Source organism: Aplysia californica, unplaced genomic scaffold (assembly GCF_000002075.1).
Source record: "Aplysia californica isolate F4 #8 unplaced genomic scaffold, AplCal3.0 scaffold00714, whole genome shotgun sequence".
NCBI classification, from domain to species: domain Eukaryota; kingdom Metazoa; phylum Mollusca; class Gastropoda; order Aplysiida; family Aplysiidae; genus Aplysia; species Aplysia californica.
Window position 1 is genome coordinate 121,810 of NW_004797984.1, and position 9,209 is coordinate 131,018.

Consider the following 9,209-nt stretch of genomic DNA (forward strand, 5'->3'; position numbering starts at 1 on the left):
AGAGAGAGAGAGAGAGAGAGAGAGAGAGTAAGTAGTTTCGACATTCGCTTGGAAAATTCGTCACAGAGTGTATGTACATCGTTGGCAACAGGTGTGAGAGAGTTCACATTTTCCAACACACAGCTTCTTTGTTCTCACAACTGAGGATACTTTTGTGCGCCTCCACTTCGGCGTCTGTTTGTGTCAATGACAGCTTCGTCGGAAACAATGAGTTCTAGTTATCGAATAAAATTGAAAGGATTTTTTCATGAAACCGTCAGCCTGAATTCTGGGGAATGTGCGCCACATTTTGTGTAGATTTAACGTTCCTTTCAACACTGGAAGGGTTATTTAGGAGGTGGGACCTCTGAATATACCATCCATCTCAAATAAGGCAGGACCAAATGGGAAAATAAGTGTAAAGTGTCTTTTTAAAGGACTCAACGTCGAACCTTGCTGAGTCTGGAATGCCCAACCCGTATTCTCACAATTGCGAGTTTAGACGACCCGGTCGTTTTGAAAATCGCTCTTCTCAACAAACTGATTGAACAAACAACATTAACTAGACAAAGTAATAAACAACAGTTTCGTATAGTGAATGAAGAATGCGCACTTTTTAAATGTCTCCCCGTCCCCTCTCTATTTTCCTCCCACACTCCCGCCAATCACACCTTAAACTGAAACACACTCACACACATACACACAAACAAATACAAACACACATATGCGCTCACAGACACACACACACACACACACACACACTCTCTCTCACACATAGAAATACATATTTGCATTCACACACACACACACACACACACACACACACACACACACACACACACACACATACACACTCACAAACACCCACATGTATATTTGTGTGATTATCCATATGAAACTGTGGGTCATCATCTGCCACACTGCACTGTCCTAAATCATATCAGAATTACTCTTCTCCCTCCGAGACCTAACATTGACAACACACTCTGTGGAACATTACAGCAACTGCAACAAACCTGCACTAATCACTACATGGCAATGGACAGAAGGGCGAAGGCCTAGCTATTGCTGGATCGACAACAACAACAACAACAACAACAACAACAACAACAACAACAACAACAACAACAACAACAACAAAAACAACAACAGCACAACCACCACCACCAACAACTGAGCTAAACAACAACAACGACAACAAAAACAGCAACAACAACGACAACAACGACAACAACAAAAACAACAACAACAACAACAACAACAAACAACAACAGCATAACCACCACCAACGCCACCACCACCACCAACAACAACAACTGAGCTAAACAACAACAACAACAACAACAACAACAACAAAAATCATAGCAGGTTGACGAACACTTTCTATACACCGAAGGAACTGATAATAGAAACAGAGACCAAACAAATTGTTATCAAAACTTATTTTGTGGACATATAAATCGGCTTGTTTCATTTTCTCTACTGCTAGCAGATCATTACCCCCCCCCCCAAATAAAATCACACAACCTTCCCACCCAAAACAAAACAAAACAAAACAAAACCAAAAAAACAAAACAACAACAACAAAAACAAAAAAACAAAACAGAAACAAAACGAACCAAGACGAAAACAAAACTAAAGTGAGAGAAAAGAACGTGGTCCACCACCACGGACAACAACAAAGGGAGGTGAGAGCTGACGCAGAACGATAATATGTGAGGCAGCGCGGTGGAATCAGGCTCTCGTCATAATTATCAAAGTGAAGAAACTTGCATTTTTCCACAGGTTTGTGAATTTTTATCAAATTTTTGCTTTTTGGCTCAACACCTTTCATGCCCATTATGAACTAATTTCTGTGTGGATTTTTCTGAAAAACGTTGATTAAAAGCACAAAAATGTAAATTTTCTGTTACCACCGACTCTTAAGCGAAAGAAATAACTAATCTTTGGCGGCCATTTTCTCACTAATTTTACCTCTGAAAACAGGTAACCCCCACCTCCTTCTTTTGCAAACATCTCGGCTTGTATTCAAGATAAATGTACATTTTTCCATCCTAGTAAAGATAAGTGAACAAGCTTTAAGATGATACCAATAACTCTAAATGCCAAAACAATTGACGAGAGCCTGATTCCACCACACTGCCTCACATATAATAGATATTTCAGAGCTTTGCGATTCTCATTATGATGATTATAATTTGGGTTGATGCTACAGTCTAAAAATAGACATTAGTATTATGAGGTGTCCTCTTACGCATTACTTTTTTTACAACTGGAGGGGAAATTGTTGTAGTTATTCTATTGTACATGCGTCGAGTCATGAATATGCAGTACCGCTATGTTACCAGTTTTAGGACGTGTTGTCAAAATAATGCACAAGTGCAAGATGTAACCTTTTGCCAAAGGTCAAGAGAATTCTTAACTTGCTTTTTGTTGACTAATAGCGACTTTACTGCTCACATTAAAATGTACTTAGGAGTAAAGTGTAATTTAATTTGTGATGTATCGTGGAGGGCTCTCATCAATTTTTGGGCATGTAGAGTTATTGGTGTCATCTTAAAGCTTGTTCACTTGTCTTTATTTAAATGGAAAAAATATCCATTTATCTTGAATACAAATCGAGATATTTGCCAATGAAGGAGGTGGGGGTCACCTGCTTTCAGAGGTAAAATTAGTGAGAAAATGGCTGCCAAAGATTAGTTATTTCCTTAGCTTAAGAGTCCGTGGTAACTAAAAATTTACATTTTTGCTCCTTTAATCAACGTTTTTAAGAAAAATCCACACAGAAATGAGTTCTTTAATGGGCATGAAAGGTGTTCAGCCAAAAAAAAAAAATTTGATAAAAATTCACAAACCTGTCTAAAAATGCAAGTTCCTTCACTTTGATTATTTTGACGAGAGCCTGATTCCACCACGCTGCCTCACATTTGTAAAAGAAGCGAGGCGTACTTTACGAACCACTTTTTAGCTTTCGATTCTAGTTTCAAAGAAAATCAAAACAAATAAACAATTTTTACAAACCCTTTACAGATACCGCGGTGAGGGGAGAAGATCCCAGTCTTTCCCGAAATGCCAAAGGTAGAGCTCTCGTGTTCATGTTTTACAGAAACGTCTTTTGTGATTTTCTGATAACTCATAGTTTTGGGTCCTCTTGTACCTTTGAGTTTACCCTTCATTAACAGGTCGGTAGACACATACATCAACAGGCTACTAAGCTCATTCGTCTGGGCGGTGTAGCGGTCAGTCTTATTGTCGCCGCAAGCAGACGACGCGAGTTCGAATTCCTTGTGGGTTGGCGTTTATCGAGTATTCGAGAAAGTTGGCCCTGACAGGCAGGGTTGAGACACCTCCCCTCCTAAATGATCTGAATAGTGTCAGTTGGGGCGTAACTATGGATTCTTCTTCTTCCTTCCCTGGAGCATGAATTTGATGAATTGATCAATTATGCGTGCATTTATTGATCAACATCACTGCATTCCACTACTTCCGACGTATTTTATCCCTAGCCATACGTTGTCTTCTGTTATCGTATCCATACAGCATGTGGAACTCTGTGCCATCCCTTTCCAAAGATGAAAAGTACTCAAGAATCCGATCCGTACGCTTTGCATAGTAGTCTTTCAAATGATTTCTGGAGAAATACTAAAATTTCAAAGAGATCTTCGAACTAGAAATATTCAAAATTGCGAAGAACACAACACCGGGCGTACAAAATAACCCCAAGCGTACGGAGATGACTCCTCCTTCTGTCCCTGATAGTAAATATGAAATAATAAGGGGAAGCGACTTAGAGAGAAACAGACCGTGAAATGTGCAGCGTGACACAGTTTTGTTCGAGGCACTGGGTCACCGATCTCGTGCGAATATCATGGAGCGAATAAGGGCGGGTTGACGAGTGAAATATCTCTCACTAGTCATCTCCGACAAAACTCATACTTAATTAGCTGTTTATTGTACCAACTGTCATGCTGTCATTTGGTGATAGTTTTCTCTTTTCTCTTCCGAACTTACCGTATCCCCACACTTTGGTGTCCGTGTTCTATTGAAACTGTTTGCGTCGGAGGCCAAATTATTTGCTAAGTCTAATGAATTTTTACCAAGATGATAGAGCTTTAACAAAATGTAGGTGTTTGTTTTTACGTACCAATACATGCAATTAAGATAAACTAAAAGTACTTTAGGCCCATAGATTGATAATAATAACAATAATAATAATAATAATAATAATAATAATAATAATAATAATAATAATAATAATAATAATAATAGTAGTAATAATAATATTAATACTAAAGAAATAAATAGCATTTGCAAAGCGCATGTCCCCACTCGAAAGCAAGCTCTATGCGCTTTACTTGTCTTATTTTTCCACTGTGTTGGGGTCACTGCAGTCGGAACATGTCTATCATCTCTACTCTGCCCCCCCCCCCCCCCACTTCAGGATCCATCCCAGTGTTTATGCGCTTTACACTATATTATTACCCCAGTAGACCATAAGACACTCAGAAACATTCTCATCTTCCCCGGAAGAATGCAGTGCAAGCAGCTGGTTAAGCGCTCAAAGACTAACAATCTGACAAGATCTTTCACTGTCTATAATAGCTGGGTACCCATTCCAACCTGGGTGAAGTGGGGAAAATTCGTGTAAAGAGCCTTTCCCAAGGACACAACGTCGAGCCCGCGGTTCGAACCCCCGAACTCACAACCTCACGATTACGAGTCCGGTAGCCTAATACGGGGTGCCCACGACGGCTGGATCGGGCCCATCGCCCGACTCGATCGCCTGAAACTGAAAACAAACACGTTTGTTTTTGAGGAGATCGAGTCGGGCGATCGGCCCCATCGGCCGATCCCATCCGTAGTGGGCACCCTGTATAACCACCAGCTAACCACCAGTTCTCCGACGCCAGAATGAAAAACAGTGTGTGTATGGTAAAACAGGTCTGTGGTGTCCAACCCGGGAAGTACGTCCATTCCCCTAGCATATCCAATTTTTCTGTGTGTATCCAAGACATCACACCTCACTTGATATTTCCTAGGGTCTCGTTTTGATTCTGTTCCTTCAGGTAATCTTTAATCGCTGTCTTCTTTTTTCCTCGAGTGTTAGAGTGTGTGTTAGAGCCCACTGTCTTGAGTTTAAAGATCTGAGGGATTTTATTTTTTGTTAAATAGCCAATACATTGAATAGGCATTCTCGTTAAAGAACGTTTTAATGACATAAAAAAAAGTATACAGACAGACAGTCAAATATACATGTAATATGATGTCTTGCACATGGCACTAACATAAACACTTGGTTAAAAACAAATAATTCTCGAAAATTGCAAAAGCTCATTTGCACGAATCTTGAAAATAATTTTTATTACCCAAGCTGGTTGTCATGAAGTGCAAAGATGATGACAAAAATCAATTAAATTGAATATAACGATATTCGAACAACTAAGATAACATGAAGTACAAACTAACTAAAGCACAATAGATTGTATATCGCTGTAGTTTTTTTACGTCCTAGTTTCAACTATTTGAACATTAAGAGGTTTGGGGTGGGGTGGGGGGGGGGGGGGGGGGGGGGGGGGCTCCGACGACCAGGCTGAGGTGGATAAAGCACCCAGGCCAAAAAAAAGATAACGTAAGGGAATTCATATACATGTACATGTATTTTCACAGGTGAGAATCGAAGTTACGCGTTTATTCGTGGAACAGAGAGGCGTGGTTGAAGTACACCTCAGACACAGGTCACTGCAATAACAGCACTGTAAAGATTAACCCCTTAGAGCTCACGGGATGTCCCTCCAACAGACCACACGACTTGCTGCAGACAGACGCCTGTGTCTCCCCGCGACACCCCAGGGTACAAGCGGAAGAAAAAAAGTAAAGTAAAAAAAGTAAAGTAAAGTAGAGAATAACGGAGCACAAAAATGCATTAATTAATCACCCCCTCCCCCAAAAAACAAAACAAAACAAAAACAAAACAAAAAACACACACCCCCAAAAAACAAACAAGCAAACCAACCCCCACCTCACAACCCCTCATACAAACAAACAAACAAACAAACAAACAAACAAACAAACGTCAAAAAGAAGTCCAAATCGTACAACAACAAAAAAAATATCACAAACTAGAACGATTGAAAGTAACAATGAATATGACTTAAACTGTATTTCACCTTATCGGTCTGAATTTCACATTTACCCGCACTATAAAAACAAAAGATAATCATACAGAGAAAAAGAGGTGATAACATTATGAGTGCACTAGAGTTCCCGGCAGTGACGTCACACGTGCCTCCTGTGGTTCACTGTACCACCGAGGACAAGAAGCGCAAACAGTACACAACTACTGACGACAATGTAGTGATAATACTAGTACTGAAGTACATGTACTGCGTCGCGATAACGATTTTGTACGAAAGCAACCATTTCAAAAGACATCAACCTTAAGTCGTGCTTTGCTATCGTATCTATACGACGTGGGGAACTATGTGCCACCACTTTCCAAAGAAATTTACTCGTTAATCCAATCCGTACGCTTTGCGTAGTAGTCTGTCAAAATGATTTTTTTGAAAAATACGTAAAGTTTTTAAAGAGATCTTCGAAATAGATGCATTCTAAAATGTGAAGAATACAACCCCGGGGTACAAAATGACCCCAGGGCGTAGGGATAGGGTAAAAAAACAACAACAACAACCCAAACTACCTGTCCAACAATGTTGACGCATGCAGTAGCACAAAAGCCGGAGATGAAGGCGTGCCTGTCAAGACTACAAAGTTCATGGATAAGCGCTCTTTTTTCAGACCACCTACATTGAGAGACAGGGAATGTGAAGGAAAGAAAAGGAAACTCTTGAGAAAAGCGAAGCAATAATTGGTCTCTTTTAAGCGCACGGGGGCTATCCCAAAAATGCTGTTTTGAGAAAATCGAAGATGAAGTTTTTTGACTCTTGTTCAGTTTCTTTATAAGACAATGAACGTATTCTATATAACCGAACACATATACGCACCAAAGAGACCAAACTTCTCTTATAGGTTGGGCAATGCCCACTTTTAGTATAGGTCAAGATTTCTGGAAACCACCGAAATCTGGGTTAGCCCGCTTGTCCTTACAAGAGACCAATTAAGAACTTAATACAAAGTCAACACATGTTTGGGTCAAAAACTAAATAGAGGGGACATCACAGTTTCTAGGATCTTGGGAGTAAACGAAGTCTTACTTTTTTCAAATGAGTATAATAATCTCTTCTGAATTATACTTTGACTTTGATAAGGACACTATTATGCTAGGGGGCTCTCGTGGTTAAGATGTTACGGCATTCGCCTCTCATTTAATAGGTTCCAGGATCAAAACCTGACAGAGACCGAAATTTTACTTTTCTAAAATGTTCTCCTTTCACCTCCTTCCCTACTCTCAAACCATGTTCTGTCGTCTGCTTACGTCTCAGTTTTCTATCCATACCCCCACCCCATTTTGCTTCCTCCTCTGGGCTCTTGATTTTTTCTGTAACCCTACTACCGCTGCGCCTTGGCTCCTTCTTACTGCTGTCTTTCAGTTATACCCCTGATCTTAAGGTAGGTAAGATCTAACACCTAACCTTCTCAGGTACGCACGAAAAATCTCCGAGGTCCTGTGTTCAAATTGTGCACGTTAAAGATCCCTTAGTGGTCTAAAATCGATAAGAGCAGCTTTCGGCCACCACCCGGGCAAAATTCAAAATTAATTCCTACCGAACGGTGTCCCGAGTGCTCATATGACCTCATGCCGTTGCAAGCTTCGCTAAACACAAAAAAAACCCACAAGCAAAACAAGCAAACCGAACCCCCCCCCAACTGCACTGCTTTTCGAAAACCAGTTGAAGGCAACAGAAACAAGCAAACCCATTTCATAAATATAATAGTGTCCCTTTTATTAGCATTTTCAATCGCCCACACTATCTCTTCTCACCACCCCAGCCGCCCCCTGCGTGAAAAGAATAAAAATCAAACACACGAAACTTATTTATCTATTCATTTGTAACTCACACGGTTGTCACAGCCGCGACCTCTAGCATTCATTATTATAACTTTTTGATACAGAGTTACAATATGTTGTAAAACTTTATTGTCAGATGAAAGTATGCAGTTAGTATGACCGAAACACTCAGCATCATGGGAGTGTAGAACAAAAACAAAAACAAAACAATAAAACAAAAAAACCCAAACAAACCTCAAAACAATAACAACAACAAAACACACCATTGTTGCATGTTCAGCAATGTGAATTTTTGTCACACTACAACTTATTACAACATAAAAAACAATGTTTGATCCTTTAGGGAGATTGACAAACCCCTTCCCCCCAAAAAAAACAAAAAAAACAACAACAACAACCCAAAGCAAACAAAAACAAAACATTTACGAATGTTTAAAACCCAATTTCTGGGAAAATGTTGTTTTCGGTATTCAATAGGGTAGACCGGGATACTTAAACATTTCATATCGATTATTTCAAGTGTTATAATAGAACATTATGCAACATCTAATTGGCATATCATTCAATCAGTTCGACATCTCTAATATTGCCCAAAAGAAAATGTCCATCTTTCAGAAATGACAACAATACGACAAAGAAAATAAAAGTACATTGGATCCATTTTACAAAACTTAAATATAGAAACAAATATTTTCCCCTCGAGATATGATAGAAGTGCGTGGGACTGAATTTTAGCTAGACTCTAAGACTAGGAAAACAAGACCATGTGTAAACAGTAGATAACGGGAAATCTAAAAACAGTAAGTTATCTAAATAATTTATACAACTTCTAGGAAAGCTAAAAGAAGATGACAAAGAAAACCTGATTAACATCTAATCGATTAACGAAATAAACACAAGATCTCAAACGATAGAATCATTTATACAAAACAAAAGTAATGTCAATATTTGTCTATAGATCATTCTCTCATCACAGATCTTTTGTAGAGTGCATTGATTCTATAAAACACTTTGCATAACTAAATGATTATGTCAGATTTACATGCATGCGCTCTTGTGCTTTCAGAATACAACAAACATTGTCCTCAAGAAACGTTCCATCTTATATTTAGATGTCTCATCTCTTTGTCTCGTGTTTGGACTCAGTTTCTCTCACACCAGTAGTTTTTTTCTTTCCCCATCTTTTTCCCGAGTACATGTACCACGCATACATTTGCGCACGCACATTCGAACACAGAAAATATAAGCTTTTAAACACAAGGGG